The following is a 20113-nucleotide window of genomic DNA, read 5'->3' on the forward strand; positions in this document are numbered from 1 at the left end:
TTTTATACCTGCTACATCTCTGTGCTGTAAAAGCACATCTATTTTAACTGACAGAAGAGCCACAGCCATTTCCTTTTCCTGTAAAAAATAGAAGTCTGTAGACATATATTCACTACAAGTCTTTTAGCTAGTGGTTTTTCCTAATAAAAAAGTTTTCCCTAAAAGGCGGCAATTGCACCAGGAGCAGCCCAGCAAAATCTCAACCTCAGACCTATCTTCTTAAATGCATTTGTATCAGACACAAAATTTTAGCTATGTAATAGCCAAAATAACTCTTTAGGCTGATGGAAAAGAGAGGAAAGAAGAGGACAAAACTACCTAATCTTTTAGTGTCACTTGTGCCACATGTCGTTACTGTGGGTGATTTCTCTATGGTAGTAATTCTCACAATTGTCATCCACAATATCATTATTCTAAAATATTTGGGAACACCCACTTCTGTAATGCTCTTGCACTCATCTCTTCTTCATTTTTCTTCCTCTTTGCAGTATCCAAAATATACTCACAAATTACACACTTAATAGTACTTTCTGGATAGCTGATGAACCATCCTCACAACATTTGCAAATCTATTCATGAATTCTGTATCCATGAATAATGGAAGTAAACACTTGCTGAAAATCTAAATACTTTATTCATAAATAAAATGATATGAGATGGAGAGAAAATAATTTTGGTTTATTACAACTCCAGGTGGCACAGTGTAGCTGCCTACAAATGCATTTTAGAAGTTTGTCACAGAGTATAATGTGTACTGTATGCACGAGAGAAACTGATACTCTATAAACAGCACGTGTCAATTCAGCAACGATTTTCTGGTGTAAATCATTTCTTTTATTGTTGTTGTTGTGGTGTGGATATTATTAGTATTATTATTATTGCTGTTGTTGCTATTACTATTATTACTATTATTGTTGTTGTCACTACTGTGCCAGCCAGGAGTCTCCTCACCCAGCTGTCATCCTAGTTGGACATATCTTTGTTTTGGCTGAATTTAGATTACAACAAGATCATACCTGAGTTAAGCACCACTGTGTAGCACATCCTTTATAGCTCTTCATTGGAAAAGGATGGCTGCACCCAAACTCCCATCCAGAATAACTAAATTGTGTTTTCCCTTATGTTTAGCCTTTCCTGAAGGATATCTAGTTTCATGGACAAATAGTATTTTTAATCACCGAATCACAGAATAGTAGGGGTTGGAAGGAACCTCTAGAGATCATTGAGTCCAAACCACCTGCCAGAGCAAGCTTCTACCCAATATTAGTGGATGATCTATCAATTTACCAGTAATTAATGATTTACCAGTAAATAATGATATCTGTGGACAGTAGCATTCCCATACGCTGGCTTAGGTGCCAGCTCTGCTGGCATTACAGGTACAGCCAGAGAGAAGCAGGACCTAGGTTTATTCATCCCTACCGAGGAGGTGGGATTGCAGGTCTGCAAGAACAAAAAGGAATTACAGCAACCTCAAACGTGTATAACAGGTTGTGCAGCTCGCATCAAAGTGCCTAGCACCTCTGCTACAAAAATGATGCAGCTTGTTAGGGGTTGGTAAATCAGGTGATGTTCATGCAAGAGATGTAAAGCAAGGCAATGTCAGGGCTGGCTCTAGAGACAGCCATGAGAGCCCCTTTTGCCCAAGGGCTTGGCAGCTAAAACCAATGCTCTGTTGGTGAGATTACTCCACTAACTGTTCTTTTTCCTAAATAACACTCTACAGGGTGAATCTGAACTACTTGGCACAATAATATTTTCTAATAATAGTGTTGTTTTAGCTGTGATAATATAAACATAAATGAATAAAAGTCTGTAGTGGGAATATCTTTTATTTTGTCAGCTGCTACAGTTAAAAAAAATAATAGCCAAAATACAGAAGCTGCCATTAATCTGTGGGCTATAGCTACTTCACAGGATACTAGCGAATCTGGTTCATGCAAACAGTGTCACTGATCCATTTTATAATTTTAAGTTTTTTACAAAAAATGAAAAAGTGAAAATAGTAAAAAAAATCCTTGCCCAAAGGAGATTTTGAAATTATATTCTCTGGTTTGAAAACCCGATTGGAACATGCTTCTTCCTTAAATAAACAAAGCAGAAAACACTTGTCTTGAAATAAGCCCAATATAAGTAATCCTATATTTAAGCAATTTGTCTGGGTTTTTTTCTTGTTTTTGTACTCTGAAAATGGTTGAAGAGGCTGGCAGTCAAAACTAGTACAGAAAATGGAAAAATATCTTGCAGCGACCAAATAAATTAACTTCTTCAGGACATTTTAGGGTTTTTTTGTTTGTTTTTGTTTTTCATTTTTGTTTTCTTTTTAATATTGGATTTACTTTAACTGTGCTCTTGACCCTTGTGTCATTTTAAACTGTGTTGTGTTTTGTACCTCATGTGTGACCTCTAGCACTATGTGAATATTTCCCAACTTCCCAAGACAATTTCCACTTTAAGAATATTTCATGAACATTAATGCTATTTTGCAAAGTTACTTTAATGTTTGTCTTTGATTTTCAAGGCATTTTTTTCTTTTGCAGTTCTTTCTCTGGTGCTTTTAAACTCTAATGGAGTACCACCCTGGCATTTTCTGTTTAACTGGAGGCCTAATAGATTGGCAAAAGGATCAGAAGTACTCATTTTATACATTTTTTTGAAAATGCTTACTGCTTTATAGTTCTGACTTAGTAATTAAACTGGGATTGCTCTCTCTTTTGATGGAAGCTCATTTGAAGAGTACTAAGGAACAAACAATATTGGATTGCCAGTAACAGTGACAATTCCTATATTTGGGTTTTATCCATCATGTTGAATTTTTCTAGTGTTCTACTAAGTAACCTTATTTTCTACTGAATTCAGAAAGAACTGATAATGTTCCATATTCTGCTGGATTGATCATTTGTGATCCTGACACTCTCACTGAATATCATTACTGATATTCAGGCTAGGGATTTGGACTTACTTTTGCAAAATATTTTATGTTAAAAAGATATTTCTCACTGAGTTAAAACATACAAAAAAATCAATCAATTGAAGGAACAACTATGTTCCTATGTCTAAAGGTCAAAAATGATTCATAGACTTCCTCAGTATAAATAAGTGCTTTGGGTTGAAGAGGATAGGCTTCAACAGACAGTGGCTGGCAGGGAGAAAATAAAACAAAGCAGCTGTCCAATCACACACTGCACCCATTTAGCCTAGCATTTTATGGTAGCTAGCATCCTTTTAGCAAAATGAAATATAAATTCAGAACTAGAATATCTCTTTGCATACACATGCATTTATTCATAGTTTTGTGTTGATTATATAAGTCTTTTTCTAGATATGAACCAAGGAACTCATTTTCCTCTTCTACTTCTCTGTTTTAAGAAGCAATGACAGTACACATTAAATACATCTCACACACACAAGGGTCTGAGTAAATTCATACATGGTGAGATTGTTTCAAAAACTATATAATCAGTGAAATTCTCCCAGGAATGTTCAAGAAAATATAGTTTCAACAAAATTTGTTGTAGGAATCTTTTATAAAATACTAAGGCTTATGCATCTGGCTTTTGTATATCAGAAAATGTGATACTTTAGATTAAATTAACGTCTGTTAAAATATATTTGCAGTGCAAAAATATAACATAAATCCAAAATAGAAGCTTATATTCCTTCTTTAATGTAACAATATAGAAATCCTTTAGGGTATTTACATTTTTTGAATTTATTTTTAATGTTAAGAAAAGTAGGAAAACAAATACTAATATTGATACAACTAAAGTAGGAACAAGTAATATATATTTGAATATACTGTAATGCATGTTATATTGTCTTCTTACTATTCATTTACTGATACATTTTTAGTGTGCAGAAATCCTTTTGAGAGGGTTCAAATGGGACACAATACATTTCCAGTATTTTTTTGCATATGGAATGACAACTGCAAAGAAAATCTCTGACAATCACATAAACATCATCCTCCCTCATGAATATAGCTTAGCTATGTGAATGTAAATGTTTTTTCTTGATATATGAAGACAAATCAGGACAAAAACCAAATCAAACAGCAGCTAGTGAATTCATGACTCTTTACTATGGGAATTTCATTTAGGACTGCAATCACACTAAAGTTTTAAAAAATGGAGAAAGAAATACACCATTTGCTAAAACGTTTTTATTTGCAGTATGCTAATTTGCTCTGGTGAGGTCTTTACTGTCTTTCATTAATTAATGAATGGAGCCCTGGGTGTCCATTCATGTCCACCTGGGAGCCCTATGTATTTGCCTAGGGTTTTTCTGTTCAGTGTCCAGAAATAGGTGAAATTGATCAGATCAAAGTTGTCTCCTAGACTCAACCTGGGAGAAGGACACACACTTTCTACCAAGTAAATTAAACAGTTAGCATGTGCTGAGATTTCTGAGAATGTTACAAATCTAAAAAATTCTACATCACATTTTGGGAGTGTCAAAAGAAAACAGTTATGAAAATTAATATAAGGGGTCATACAAGGTTTTGGAAAGTGGTAGAGGATAAGGCAGAGATGAAAGCAGTAGGATGAAAGAAACAGAAGAGTGAATTTATCCAGTGAATTCTACAGTGTCAGAACAAGTACTGAAATGGTGGAACTGACAACAACGTCTGAAGAAGAAAAATAAATACAAAAATGCTGTTGAATGTGCCTGAACATGCAAGGGAATGTTTAGTACGGTTATTTTTTATTTGATTTTGAGTTGGGAAGAAGTTACCAATTTAGAGGGAGAACACAGCATACACTGATGGGTATAGACCCTGAGGAGTGCAGGAGCATGATCTGCAACAGAGATCTCCTTCACAGCTGTAGTCAAAAAGGAAACGGCAAAAACCTCTGGAGAAGATGCCAAGAGTAACTGACAAGTAGTTTCATGCTCTAACCTTTTAGTTCTGTACTTAATAGCCAGTAAAAATAAATGCCAAAGGCAGATCCCAGTTAAGGATTCCCAGTTAAGGAAATTACACCTGAGTCTGAGCTTCCTGCACAAGTTATGTATTTATGAAAATATTATTTTTATCAGTACAATTTGCAGACTACATTGTGTCAGTTGGACATTACTGCATTACTTGCAGTATCACATACTTAACCCTCATATCACTTTTTCTTCATAAATTAGTATCTTCAAAGTAGAATGTACAACTAAGAATTCTGTGATTAGATTCACCTTGAGAAGAGTTAATTCTTTCTGCTGGCTTTGGACTTGCTTCATTCTCCTGGTACTAATTCAGTGATGTTTTTTGTTATTGTTTGTATTGTTTTTATCGTTGTTGTTTTTGGGAGGGGTGGGGGAGGGAAGCGGGGAGGAGATTCATCTTATACTGTCTGAATTAAATTTAGTAGTATTTTCCATCTCCCTGCCTTCCTCACCCTAACTTTTCCATAGCTGCATAAAAGGATGCTGATTTGGAAAACAATGTTTACAGGGAATAAGAGAATAAATCTTCTCCCTTTAAGGAAGTACCTCAGGAAAATGTGTAGAATGTGTATAAAAGCGTTCAACACTAATTAAATCAATCATCACTAAAAATAAGATGTTAAACAGTTTTTTTAAGAAGTTCTTAGCCAAACTCTAATTTAACTATGCACTTTGAGAACAAAACCTTTTAATACAGTATCAAAAGGCTTTAAAAAACATGCTTTACCCAAGGCATGTTCATTTAGCTGATGCACAGGCATATTAATTGTCAACGAGAGTGACTCACGCCCCAGTGATGCTGATTTTGCCTTTGTCGGAACCTTTGCATATCAGATGCTTTAGTAGTGTATGCTGCTTGAAGCACTGGTCTGTACTTCCCATGGGCATAGTCCTTTCCTTTTGTAACTGCTGATAAAGGTAATGCACCAGTGTTTTGGCGAATGTCTTGGAGGACTGGAAGGATCAGGAATTCAAGATGAGTTTACAGAAGACCCTGGGCATTAGGCTAGGGGAGGTTTCTTGGAGTTTTAAAATCCATTGCTGACACCCATGTACTGAGCACACCTCTTTCTCTGCCATGACCTGTCTCAGTAACAACCTCATTTTTCACTCCAGCTTTCCAGCCTTGCCAGAAGCCTCTAGAAATCTGATTCCATTCAGCCATACTTTGCTACTGTCCACCTCATTCAACTCTATGCATGCCTGGTCTGCCACAATTTGTGCTTGGTTTCTGTTAAGAGGAGAAAAATTATTTTCTTCCTCTTGGGACAAGAAAACCTCTTTTTTTTTGTTGTGTGGTTTTTGTTGTTGTTGTTGTTTTTCCCACAATGCTGAAGCAAGCTTTGAACAGACTTGGAAATTAAAAGGAATTGATCTGAATCTTAGCAATAGCTTCAATCTTCAATTAAAAAATAAAAAAAAAAGTTTTCAGCAGACTGGACACAAGTGTAGTGGACAAAAAAAAAAAGAATAAGAGAATAATTCATCTTGATTGAACAAAAGGTAAAATTTTAAATAACTTAGGTGAACATGTTAAAGCTCTTTGTTGCCTGTCTTGATGCCATTTGACTGTTGAATGACAAATACAAGTTTTAGGGATATCAAATCCTCCAAAGAATCATTTGTTATTAAAAATACTTCATCAGGCTTTCTTGAAATATCAGGAGTAAAGCTGCTAACATTCTGAAGAACTTCCTAGAGAAAAAATAGTATGTAACTGAAGGAAAGTCTCAGTTTCCATGATATATTTATGGTGTCCCTTTTACAATACATACACATAATGATCATAGATTAAATTAATCATGTTATGCAATTTGATCTACTAGTTTAATAATGTTTACGTCTCAATTAATATAGACTGATTCAGCTAAACATATACAGGTGTGAACTTTTCTGGAGTCACTTTTTGTTTATCTTTGTGTAATTGGGAACATTCAAACATTCAATCCTGATTGCACTCTACCACTTCCTGAAGGGAGGTTGTGGTGAGGAGGGGATCGGCCTCTTCTCCCTGATAAATAATGACAAGATGAGAGGGAATGGCCACAAGTTGTGCCGAGGAAGATTTAGATTAGATTTGAGGTAAATTTTTTTCTCTGAAAGAGTGGTCAGGCACTGGAATGGCCTGCCTAGGGAGGTGGTTGAAGTACCATCCTTAGTGCTGTTCAAGAAGCGTTTAGATGAGGTGCTAAGGGATTTGATTTAGTAGTTTAGTTGGTAGGGATGGTGATAGGAGCATGGTTGGACTAGATGATCTTGTAGGTCCTTTCTAACCTAATGTATCTATGAATCTATGAATCTATGAATCGAATCTATGAATCTATGAATTGGGTGCATTATTGTCCTGAGTGTTAGTAGCACCAGAGATGATCTGTTTGGAACACCTTTCTATGAGGACACAATGTCTATTTCTTAAACTGAAATAGAAGGGAGACTTACAGCATATCCACTGTTTTTCCATCCTCACCTTTCCACAAGTGATAAAGCTTTTCCATGGTATTAAAACCAATTTATTCTGATCTAATTACCAAGAACCCAATGTGCTTGTATTTTGGTAAGTATCCTCCTTGTTTAGCAGTGAAGTAGTTATAGAAATCTAACAGTTTTTCCTATAAATTTTGCCAGATTAGCTTTTTTTTTCCCCTGATTAATTATAATACCTGTCATATTTTTTAATCTTTCTCCATTTCTCCAATGCCTGAAAAATGTTCATAACTTTATCATTCTCCCTTATATCAATATCAGATATCATTTCAAAATAGTTTATTTCCTGTGCGTTTAAAATTATATAGGTGAGTGTTATATAAATCCAGATATAAGGTGTTTCTGAAGGGATAAAAGGATAGTTGTATTTCTGTGTCTACATTTGTGTTTTGTGCATATGCCATCCATGTTAAGCATGACTTTAAACAGAAAAGCAATCCAGATTTTGCAAGAGATAGTTTTCAAAACGAAAGAAGTCTAATTGATGTCTAACTATCTGGTTAAAAAATCAAACAGTGAGATCCTCAAAAACACTCTGCTCTGGGGCATTGACAAAGGGTTTCACATTCATATATAGTCTTGTAAAATCAGTAATCTCATTCAAAACACATAAGCCATTGATTATAGTAGAAGTTGAGATGGAGTTATGAGCAGATTAAGGTTGTTTACTTAATGTGCCACCAACAAATACTTTCCTTTTTTCCTGTCTATCCTGATTATGTTCATAGTTCATATTTAAATATTTAACTGTTATTCAGAAAGAAGTGAGCTGAGAGCAGTCCTAAATATCCTGCTTTTTAGCACCTGGCTCCTCTTAGGCCCATTCAAGGCGTCAGGTTTCCTAACAGAAGAAATGTCAGGGAGATTTAGGTTAGGTATTAGGAGGAAGTTTTTCACTCAGAGGATGGTGACACACTGAAACAAGATGCCCACAAAAGCTGTGGATGCCTCACCCCTGGAGGCATTCAAGGCAAGGCTGGATGTGGCTCTGGGCAGCCTGGTCTAGTAGCTGGCAACACTACTTCACCAGAGGTAAGTACAGGAGGATGATCATCTCCCTACTGCTGCTGGCAACACTATTTCTGATACAAGCCAAGACTGGTCTTCATGGCCACTGAGGCATACTGCTAGCTCATGTTCAGCCAAGTGTTAAACAAAACCCACAAGTCCATTTACTCCACATGGTCTTCCAGCCACTCTACTCCAAGCCTGTAGCATTGCCTGGGGTTGCGGTGGCCAAATACTGTACTCAATACTTGGTCTTGTCAAACTTCATCCCAATGGCCTCAGCTCAGTGATCCAGCCTGCTGAGATAGCTTTGTAAGGCCTTCCTATCCTCAGGCAGGTTGACACTTCCTACCAACTTACTGTCACCTGCAAACTTACTGAGTGTGCATTTAATCCCCTCATCTAGGTTATCAGTAAAGATACTGAACAGGACAGGCCCCGGTACCAACTCCTGAGGACTATCCCTTGTGACCAGTCGCTAGCTGGATTTAATTACTTTCACCACCATGCTCTGGGCCCAGCCCTCCAGCCAGTTTCTTTCCCAGCAAAGGGTATACCTGCCCAAGCCACAAGCTGCCAGCTTCCCCAGGAGAATACTGTGGAAGACAGTGTCAAAGGCTTTGCTGAAATCTAAGTAGATAACTTCAACCCTGATCTCTTGTCCACCAAGCAGGTCACTCAATGATAGGAGATCCAGGCCTGATCCTCAAATTGTCCCACATGTGCCACGTGGTCTCTTTCAAGATGATCTGTTCCATAACGTTACCTGGTGCTGAGGTCAGGCTGACAGTCCTGTAGCTCCCCAGACTCTCTTTACAACCCATCTTGTAGATGGAAGTCACACTGGGAAAGCCTCCAGTAGCCTGGGACCTCTCCAGTTAAGCATGAATGTTCCTTGATGGCAGAAAGCAACTTGGTATTCACCTCTACAGCTCTCCCAGCACTTTCTTGTTCTCACATGACAGTCTTAAAAAAAAATCAAAGGAACTACTGTCCAGATAAAGAAGTTGCAACGTGGATTAAAAAACAAACAAGCAAACAAACAAACACTGGAAAATTATTTTAGGAAAGAATTAACTGTGGCTTACTGTTAAAATGTAAAGGTACTTACTGTATGATATCACAGAACTCTATCCAAGGCTTGGTAACATATTTCACTCATAAGAGTGGAATAAAGAACATTTGTATTAAATTTAGATGTTACGAAACTCTAGGTCTGCAAGTACTTTGGAAAATCAGAGAATATAAAAAGAAGAGAGAGAGAGAGAGAGAGAGATCCATAGTAGTAATAATATGTGTAAGAAGAACATAACTAAGTAGGAAGAAAGGCTTGTTCTTAAGTGGAGACTGTGGTACAAACACAAAATGTGGGAAAAAAAAAGGAAGTTCCTTAGAAAAGTTGCATGGAGGACAGCTGAATGAATGGTTGACAATATTTATTATTGGAACCTTGAGAGAACAGTTTTGCTGTTGAGATATATAAACTGCAATGACATACAAATTATTTTCAAAGCAGTTTTTGTTTTCTTCCCTTCTATCCTAAGTGTTTAATTACCAAGCCAAAGAAACAGGGATAAGAGTTTGGATGGTAACAGTATCTGAACCTACTCAAAGTAAGACTTCTGCAGTACTACCCTTGTTACCTACTACCAAATGGAGTGTGATCAGCCACTTACCTCCTGGGCTGAATCACCTATGTCACAGAATCACAGTCAGAAGAGTTGGAAGGGACATGTGGAGATCATTGCACCTAACCCCCTGCAGGTTCCCTAGAGTAGGTTGTACAGGTAAACATTCAAGTGGGTTTTGAATATCTCTGGAGAAGACTTCTACCTCTGACAGGTTGGCTGCAATTTGCTATATTTTGCCTATTTATATTTTGCAATGAAAATATTCCAAACAATTTTAGATATGTACTTCTTATATTACTTGCTCTAATTTCGAAATAGACAAGTGCTCCTTTACCAGGAACCTGCCCATGATGACACTGAATCACAAGATATCATTATTTAGAAGAGCAACTGGATAGCCCACCAGACATGTCAATAATACAACTAGATATTAGGCAATATTCCTTAACTGTAAGTTCTTTTTATTTTATCTTGGACTTCAGACTGTCTAGAGGAAGCATTATTCAGCTACTTTTCTATAATGTTCTTCATTTTCCTTTTCAATCTCTTTTGTTTTGTTTTGTTTTTCTTTTTCCACAATGTAAATTTCATGAGGGAACAAATGTTAAACCTCTCTAAAAGTATTTTATTTCATTAAACCAAAAGTAACCAAAGATCCTTGTGGATCTGAATGTGGACTTAATTAGTTTAATCACATAATTTCTCAAAGAAAATTGCTCTTCTAGTAGTGTAAATGAAGGTCAACTTCTAATTCACTGAGATTTTCTGTTTCATCATTTCTCAGTCATATCTTCTTGGGAAAGTTTTGGAAGTATATATAATTTAATAAGTATTAGAGAAAATATAATAAAAAAGGATGTACTTTTCTTCATGTACAGTGCTTTCTAATTTTTTTCCTACATTCGGTCATGCAAGATAAAGTTCAAAATACAGTCAGTCATACACCCTATTAACATTTGTCCTCAAGGACAAAGAAGGCCAGAGGAACTATTGGACATAGCTAGGAACTTTGGAAAAGTGAAAAGATCACTTAACTGGTCCATTAGAGTGAATTTAAATGCACAGCCACAAAGTTTCAAGTTTCCTGAGTGGTTTATGGCAGTGTTCTTAGTATAAGAAAAGTTTGTTCCACTAACATTATGCATTTATTTATTTATTTTAATTTTAATTCATTCTTTCTCCTTTTAAAGCTTTTGGAAAAGCAAGCTCTCTTTGTCATAGTCAAATATACTCATTGTAATTGCAAAATCATAAGTATACAAGGAAACTGTCACTCTTTTCAAAAGGTTATAGATCAGATTTATAACCATGGCATTCATACCAACCATTGAACCCAATGTTCTTATTGGCATTGCAATTCAGTAACTCCACTGATGTCTATCATCTTCATCACTGCGGACATCAGTAGTTTATTCATTTTATGAGAAAAGAATAAAAAAATATTGTTTCCCTGAAGAGTTTGTTTTTTTCACTTGTTGGTGCACCCTCTTCTGAGAAACCAGTGCATTATTTCCTGGAATTACCTTGTCTTTGTACTACATTATGGTACGGCAGATGTCATTAAAAACCATCTACCCTTGTGGGGAGAGAGGATTAATGTATCAGAATTTATAGCATCTACATTTCAACTAGGTACTTCACAGAAAACAGTGGGGTTCTACATGAGAACTGAGATTGATCTAACCATCTGAAGCTCATAGCAGGACGAGGCATATAAGTTAGTTAAAGTATGAATATGAGAATAAACATGAAAAAAGTGCAAAAATAAGAGAAAAGAGTAATAAACGTGTATTTTGTGTTTATACCTTATGTAGGTTAAGGCTTTTCTTGATAAGTGGTTTTAACATTTTTCTGGGAAAAAAAACAATATTCTATTGTTAAATTTGTATTAGTAAATCAAATATGCTAGGGCCTGATTAGAAGATGAGTGCCAAGGCAGTTTAAAGTCACAAGTCTAAACTCCTCATCCCTTTCTGACAGAGAAGAAAAAAATATATTATTTATTCTGTTTACTGAGAAAATCCTACAATGTGTTCTCTTCTTCAGACGACATCTGAAGAAGTGGATCAAAATCATTCCAGGGAGCTAAACTAACCATTACCAAAATGCCACTCATTAGGCTTATCCTCCTCGTTTGTGTAAATTGTTCCCATAAATGAAGTTTCCCAGAAAACTTCCCAGAAAAGTTTCCCTGTTTTATTGGGACAGTTCAAGATCCATCAGTCTCATCTACTTCACCTATTATCTGTATCCTCTGGCTCATGGTAGCTGCTTAGGTAATAATTTACATGAACAACAAGAATATAGTTATCATTAATCACTTCCTGGCATATTTTTCCAGTTCTTGCGAGTCTACAACTAAGGTATTTCTTAAGCCAGAAATATCTGCTTTTGATGGTAAAACATTAATGCACTTTCACGCAACTGCCTAGATGTGAGCTAAATGCCTAAGCTTTAATTATGGTTAGCAGACTTACATATAGTTAGTGAACTGTTAGACAAGACAGTCAATAGAACCTCAAGAGATATTCAATTCACGCTAAAGTAAATATTTGAGGTTCAGGTACTTAAGCACAAATGTCAAGTTTCATCTGAAGTACTCAAGTTTATCTCAGCAGCTCTGGACAAGAAAGGAAGGGTTTATTGTTCATTATCAGATTCACTGGTCACTTGAAGGATTTTAGGACTTCAGAAATAACACAAAAAAGTTTAAGGGAATAAGCTGGGCCTTTTCTATCTAATGCTTCTGGCTGGCTTTCTTTGCAGTAGTTCTGTAACACAATCAAGTTTGGTTGGTTGGTTAGTAGGTTGGTTGGTTTCATGTTGATCTGGTTTTGATTTTTTTCATCTCAGTATGCTTTGTCTTGCCTTAGTGTGTTTTGCATCTAACAGTTTCCACTACTATGCCTTTGATCCTTTTAGCAGGAAGAGTGAAAAGCCATTTTTGATCCAATTAACCATTATTTTGTACTCTTAATATCTATCATCATCCCTAGACATTAGAACTTCACACTGACAATCAAATTGAGAATATCCAGACAGAAGTTTTTGATGAGGTTTGAAATTTATCTTTTGGGCTCTACATAACCTTCCAAACAACTTAATTGCCCCAATTTGCTCATTCTTTCCTGGCGAATTTCCATTCACTTGATTTTTTCAGGCTTTGTACTCCTGCCAAATAGTAACTCACTTGGGATCTTTAACATTTTGAGTCTTCCACGGCATCTCAAATACTATCTACTGTCTATTTCAATTAAGTTATTTTTCTTTAAAGTGTTTTTCTGAAATGATGCCCAAACCACTTGTGTTCTCAATCATCCTACTTTCCTCTTATAATTTTATTCTTTTTGGTTATTTTTTTTCTCATGATTGATGCTGAATATACTTTTCACCCAATGTTCTGTTTGTGAAAACACTAAAGTCCATGGAAACTCTTCTATTAAAAAAAATAATAATAAAATTAAAAAAAAAATCAATTTTTCTAGAGAAATGTACTAGTCTTGAACTGTAAATATTTCACTTGAAGTTTCCAATATACATGTTGGATTCTTCCTGGTGAGTCAAATTATTTGAGATTAATTGTACTCTTCATGACAAATGAACAATAAATTAATTATAATCATAGTATCTTTGTACAGCTTCAAAATGAAGGTAGTGGTCTTCATTACTGTACATTAAATCTTGTTTTCAGTGTAACCATGAATATTTTTCTTAGATGACAGAATTCTTAATTCTTAGAATTAAGTATGATTGGCCATGTTTTAGAGTATATTCAGTAAATGAACAGAGAAAGCTGACAGCAACAGCTTGAGATGTTTGGTATATAGGCAAGAGGTTCCACCACTTTAAAATATGACTGGGGCAGAATGAGGAGTGTTAGAAATGTAGAACAGAAATGATTGATTCAAAAAAACCACGTACTTTTCCAAAACACTAGCCAAGTACTCTAAGCCACAGAGAACTTAAAAAGCTTAAAATAGAAGAAGGCTAAATGTGGCTCTGAGCAGCTCAGTCTAGTGGCTGGTGACCTTGCCCAAAGCAAGAGGGATGGAACTAGATGATCTTTGATGTCCTTTTCAATCTAGGCCATTCTGTGATTCTATAATTCTTCCAGTTTCTTGTAGTTTCCTATTTCATAATCTGAATTATAAAATAACATTGAAAAGGAAACCCACACAAACTTAACAGAGTTCTCTTAATGTGTGCATAATTTTCCTTTCATGAAAGTGAAATGGTGTGTATCTTTCATTCTCACCATATATAAAGCTATTTTATTGAGAACAGTACATCAGAATGCACTATATTTAAATACTTGCTTTTGCTGTTCCAAGGTGGTAGACTAGGGCATAGAGAAAGAAGTCATGTGCAGAATTTTTTTTCCATTTCTTGAACACAGAAAATCTTCATCTTTGTCATTGTTTTATGATTTTTGGTACTGGTATTCCACATCATAACATCATGTAGTGCACTTAGAGTTAAAGAGTTAATGCTCCAGCTCCGTGGATCATCGATAGTTCCAGGTATACCTGTCTCAGAAGAGAAGAAGAACTACATTCCCCAGAGGACTTTGCAATGCTTTGCGTTCTTATGTGTTTACGCTCAGAGGGAAAGATTAAAACTGTCTGCGGTCATGGGACACTCTTTTCCTTTGGGATCGACTCAGCAGTGGGTGCTCACTGCCGCCCCGCCTTCAGCATTAGCGTAAGGCCTTCAGTTTATCAGACACTCTCTCTTGCTCATTTTATTTGATTTATTAGCTTTAATTCCAATTATATTGTATTATATTGTGTTATTTTGCTTTCCGATATCTATTTAGTAAATTAGCTTCCCTCCTCAAATCATTGCCGCTGTTTTGTTTCTAGGCCCATCTCCCTTTTCCCTTTCCCCCTTCCCCTTTCCTGGGGCATGGGTCCGTGGGTCCCCCGCACCAATCGTCACTGAACCGGGCCGAACCTGCCCGTAAACCACTGACAATCTTTCTGTATTCTTGTAGCCACACAAGTGGGGGCAAGTATGACAGTAAAAGAGATGGAAATCAAAGCTGCATTGATTAACTTTCCCCATTGGCTGGTGATGAAAGATGATTCTTCTGTGATTCTAGTTTTTGTGCTGAGGATATTTGGCTTGTGAATCTTGTCATTACATCTATCTGCTGCTGGTGTGACTGTCACACCTATTGCTTTCTGAAACAATTTTCTGTGTTTTTTTGGTTGTAATAACGTTATTCTTCAAGGAAAATACTATTCTTATGATTGAAACTATGATAGAAAGAAGGGAGATTGAAACTGGAAAACAATAGCTTATGAACTGGAGCCCTCTATGGGCTGATGGATGCTGAGATTTGAGTCCCTATTGAATTTGAGGCAGATATTTGTCCCTCTTTTCAAGTAAATTAAACTACCTCAACTTCTGCAAAATATTTTATACTGTCCCAAGAAGCATTCTTATCCCTAAACTAATGAGACATAAATTTGATAGATGGACCATTCCATGAGTAAGTAATTGACTGAATGGTTCCATTCATATAGTTGTGGTCAATAATGCTCAGAAAGGTGTCAGTGCAGAACACCACGCAGATGTTTATTCAGACTAGTACTCTTTGCTGGTGTCACAGACAGTGGGATTGAGTGCACACTTGACAAGTCTGCTAACACCAAGCTGTGTGGTGTAGTCAACATTCTGGAGGGAAGGGATGTCATCCAGAAGGACCTCAACAGTCTTGAGAGATGGGCCTATGCAAACACTGGGAAGTTAAAGAAGGCCAAGTGTATAGTTCTGTGCCTAGGTTGGGATAATCTCAAGAAAATGGATGGAGAGCAGCTCTGAGAAGGACCTAAGGGGCACTGGAAATTAAAGATCCTTGAGGTCCCTTCCAACCCAAGCCACTCTCTGGTTCTGTGATGATTCTGGTTAATGAAAAACTCAACATGAGCTGGCAGTGCATACTTACAGCCCAGAAAACCAGACGTCTTGAGCTACATGAAAAGAAGTGTAGCTAGAAGGTCTAGGAAGATTATACTTCCTCTCTACTCCACACTCATGAGCAAAAAAAACCAAACAACCAAAACATTTATATAGCAAGCTAAAGGTATTGGGATCATTGGGATAAAATCTGGGTGTTACTAACATGTATATTTCAGAATACCATTTTTCGTTTCATCATCATCACACACCACTTGGAAAGAAGCAATAAAACTAATATCACAGCTTTCTCCAAACTTATATGTTCATAAATATAGCTATGTGAAGTGTGATTTTTTTTCTAAATAATCATAAATTAAAAACACAAAAAATATTAATAGACTGTAATCCAAAAATATGAAATAAAAATATATTGTATAGTATAGTTTATTATTGTATTAAACATTATAAATTTAGTCCTGTTGTACACTCTTCCATATGTATATAAAAGGGATGTCTTCAAATGGTCATGCACAATCTATGAAGCAAATAGAGGTAGAAATCTGAGAAAGATAGATAATCAACAGAACTGCACATTCTCGCAGTTAGATGTTGGATCTGACTATCAGACTTAAAAGAAATTTAGAAACATTTTGCTTCTTATAAATTCCTTCAGATATTCATCTAGATAATATTTCTCTTCATCACATTTATTGAAGCTGTTTTGTCCACAGGCAAAGAAGGAGATGAATTACAAGCTGATTATGTCATCAAACGGTAAATATAAATATCATGCTGCCAACTCAAATCAACTTCGGTACACGTTGCAGTGAAAGTGAATGAGCATCTTCTACACATACACTGATAGGCGCCTAGAACCATTAAATGGTATCCAAGTCAAAGGTATTCAAAATGTGATAATTGCTATACAGGTGTTACAGAAAATTTGTGTTTTTTACTGTGACAGTAAGTAGCTAACACAATTCTTGATAGTCCCTGAAACAGCTCTTGGTATTTATGTGCAGTGAACTGAATCATATACTGTGTATCTACACTTAGGTGATAAATATTGTTCTGATTTTATCAGACCATTGATTTCCCAGGTGGGATTCAAAGAACATCAGAAAGGTCCTAGAGTTATGTTTATTCCTCCCAGTGACACATCCCTCCTTCTATGCAGTCCCCTGATGTTCAAGATTCCAGGTACTTCCTACAGTATTAGATGAAAGCCCTCCTATCTAGTTTACTGGTCTATTCAACAAGGCCTTGATTGCAAACACACATAAGGAATGTGGAAATCCATATTTAAATCAGTTCAATTCTGAACTCTGTTCACTAGCATCTTGCTTTGAAATTATAAGGTGCTGGTTATGAAATTAGAATATGTGCCAGAGAAATGAGAGTGAATGGATGCACAAATAGATACACTATGAACAAATAAACAAACAAAATTAACAATGAGTCACAAGGAAGTTAAGTGTAGCTGGAGCTGATATAAAAGCAGTATAAATCTAAGGAATTTATCACAATCAGGTTCAAATGGATGGACCACCGAGAGGATGGCTTAGAAGCAACAACCAACCATACAAACAAACCAGGAAGTCCCATACTGGGCTGAATGCATTGTGTGGGAAATACATGGAAATGCAGGAATTACCTGGTAGACAAATCATCAACTCTGACTGCTACATCATGACTGTGACTAAGATGAAGGTTAGAACTTCCAGTGCTGCACCAGAGAAGTCATTTTTTCTCTTGCAAAATGAGAATGTCAGGATTCATAGCAGTTTGAAGACCATGGAACACATGGTTAATTTTAGCTGGGCTGCCCTACCATACTCATAATATAGTTTGGATTTGGTGCCTTCTGTTTTGCATTTGTTCAGTCTGATGAAAGATGGAATGCTTGGGCAACATTTTCCTAGCCATCAAAGCAGGTATGAAACAGTGGATCACCTCTACTGGTGCAGATATTTATGGGCATAGCATGCAGGTTCTTTTTCATTGCTGGCAAAAATTCATAGCTGTTAGTGGTGATCATGTTGAAAAATAGTGTTTTGTAGCTGAGAGTCTGTTGAGTTAACACTGTTAGTGTGCACTTTGTATCTATTGTAGTTTCCATGGAAATAAAAAGGAGGAATTATTTTCAGAGCAACATATATAGATTTACAACTCAGAATTAAAGTTATCTCAATTAAATATTCGAAATCTTTCTTGCACTCAGAATTTATCTCCCAGTGCCCTGACATAATTACATTCAGCTAAAAATATCCTTAGTTTTATTTTCTAAATTGGATTATTGCACACTTTGAAATCATTGCCTATTATTCCTATTTCTTTCTCTGGGTGAATCCTTGCTTTTGTTTTAGTTTGTGCCAGAAACAAATTGAAATAGAAGTGCTGAGCACATGGATATGCAGCAGTTTGCCCAGAAATAAATGCTTCACAGCTTTTCTTCTCTTCTTTCATATCTTCTCCCTGTGGGATAGTTTAGTGGCTTGGATAGCATTAGTAACAGAGATACAAAGTACTGTCTCAAGCTAGATATTATTAGTGCACATTTCATCAAATCTAAATATTTTGAAACAATAGTTCTCTGAATATTTGAGTCGATTCTAAAAACCTGCAAACATTACTGATTTTTACTGCACTTCACATTTTTTAAAAGACAACAAAATAATTCTGGTCTTGGAGATAAATTATTTTTTGGACTGTTACTGAAAATATTTAAAAATAAAAGACATTCAGAGTAACAGTTCTTTATAATAAATTATCATTCAACTCTGACAATTCATAAGTAGCTACATAAATGCTATATATGAATAACTTTTCAGCTGCTATTTATTTATTTATTTTTAACTTAGAACTGCTGTAGTCAGGAAATTCTTTTATTTGGATTTCAATGCAAGACAAAAAGCAACCACTCAGCCTCAAAATAAATAGAAAAACACAGACCAGCTGTTAATAATTCTTACACATCAGGTATTCATTGCTGTGTAAAACAAAATTAAATTTTGGCAAAGAACTAGGAAATCTATTTAATATGGATTTCTTTAACAAATATATATATATTACTTGGAAAAAAAAAAGTTTACTGTTTCACTGAGCACTATTTTGTCAGCTTCTCAGCAATGCTCCTTGTCTAGAAAGCTGAAGAGAATTCTGTACGTGTCATATTTGCTCTACGTTTAGCTCTTGGTATTAATCTCAGTCTGTAGATGAAGGGGTCATTTTTAAAAAGGTCTGAAATACTGAAATACCAAAACACTTCTGCTGTAAAGTTTCCACCAACAATATTTGCCTTACAGTTTGGCAATGAATGAAAAGCTCACTTTGAGTTTCATTAGGTAATGTGAGAATGTCATTATCCCTAATAGAGTTAATATAGTGTAAAGAAGCATGTAACGATATGACGTCTTAATTACATTGAATCCCACAATGAAAAGTGTTAATTTTAGTACTATTTTTGTTTACTAAAATGCCTTTCTAAAACTAAAAAATACTTCAAGAAAAGTATACTAGCATCTATTTTTTAAAATTTAACTATTTTAATTATTTTAACTGTGTTTCAGTAGTCTTGTTTAATATCTGATAAGAACTGTCACAGTTATACTTCTGTAGCACTAAAATATATTAACATACATACAGAGATATATCAGAGTGTGCCTCTAAAAACCATGCACATAACATTGCTATGTGTATTAGAAAAATAAAACAGGGCATTTAATAAAGGGGGGAATAGTTATTTCTATGTGTAAAGAAATAGTCAAAATAATGAAATATTGTATATCTATAATCATTTATAAAAAACAATTCATTTGTTAAAAACACTTTATAACTTATTTTTATAATGACTATACATTTCTTAATTATAGTGGGGGGTTTTTTCAGAGCATAAAAGAAAGATAGTTCAATAAATATTGATATGTAGAAACCTACATTGTACACAGAAAGGGCTTCATAATCAAGACTTATGAATGTTAGTGCTAATATTTCAATAGTCACGAAAGATAGAAATTGAAAGTATATATCCAGACACAAAAAATCTATGTACTTTTTGGATATTTTTGACTAAACACATCCTTCAAGAAATTGTAAATGTACTGAATTTCTACACTACAGAAAAGTTAAAAATTTTCAGGGAAGAAATTTGA

Source organism: Cyrtonyx montezumae, unplaced genomic scaffold (assembly GCF_038088225.1).
Source record: "Cyrtonyx montezumae isolate F1298 unplaced genomic scaffold, pur_monq_1.0 scaffold_3, whole genome shotgun sequence".
NCBI classification, from domain to species: domain Eukaryota; kingdom Metazoa; phylum Chordata; class Aves; order Galliformes; family Odontophoridae; genus Cyrtonyx; species Cyrtonyx montezumae.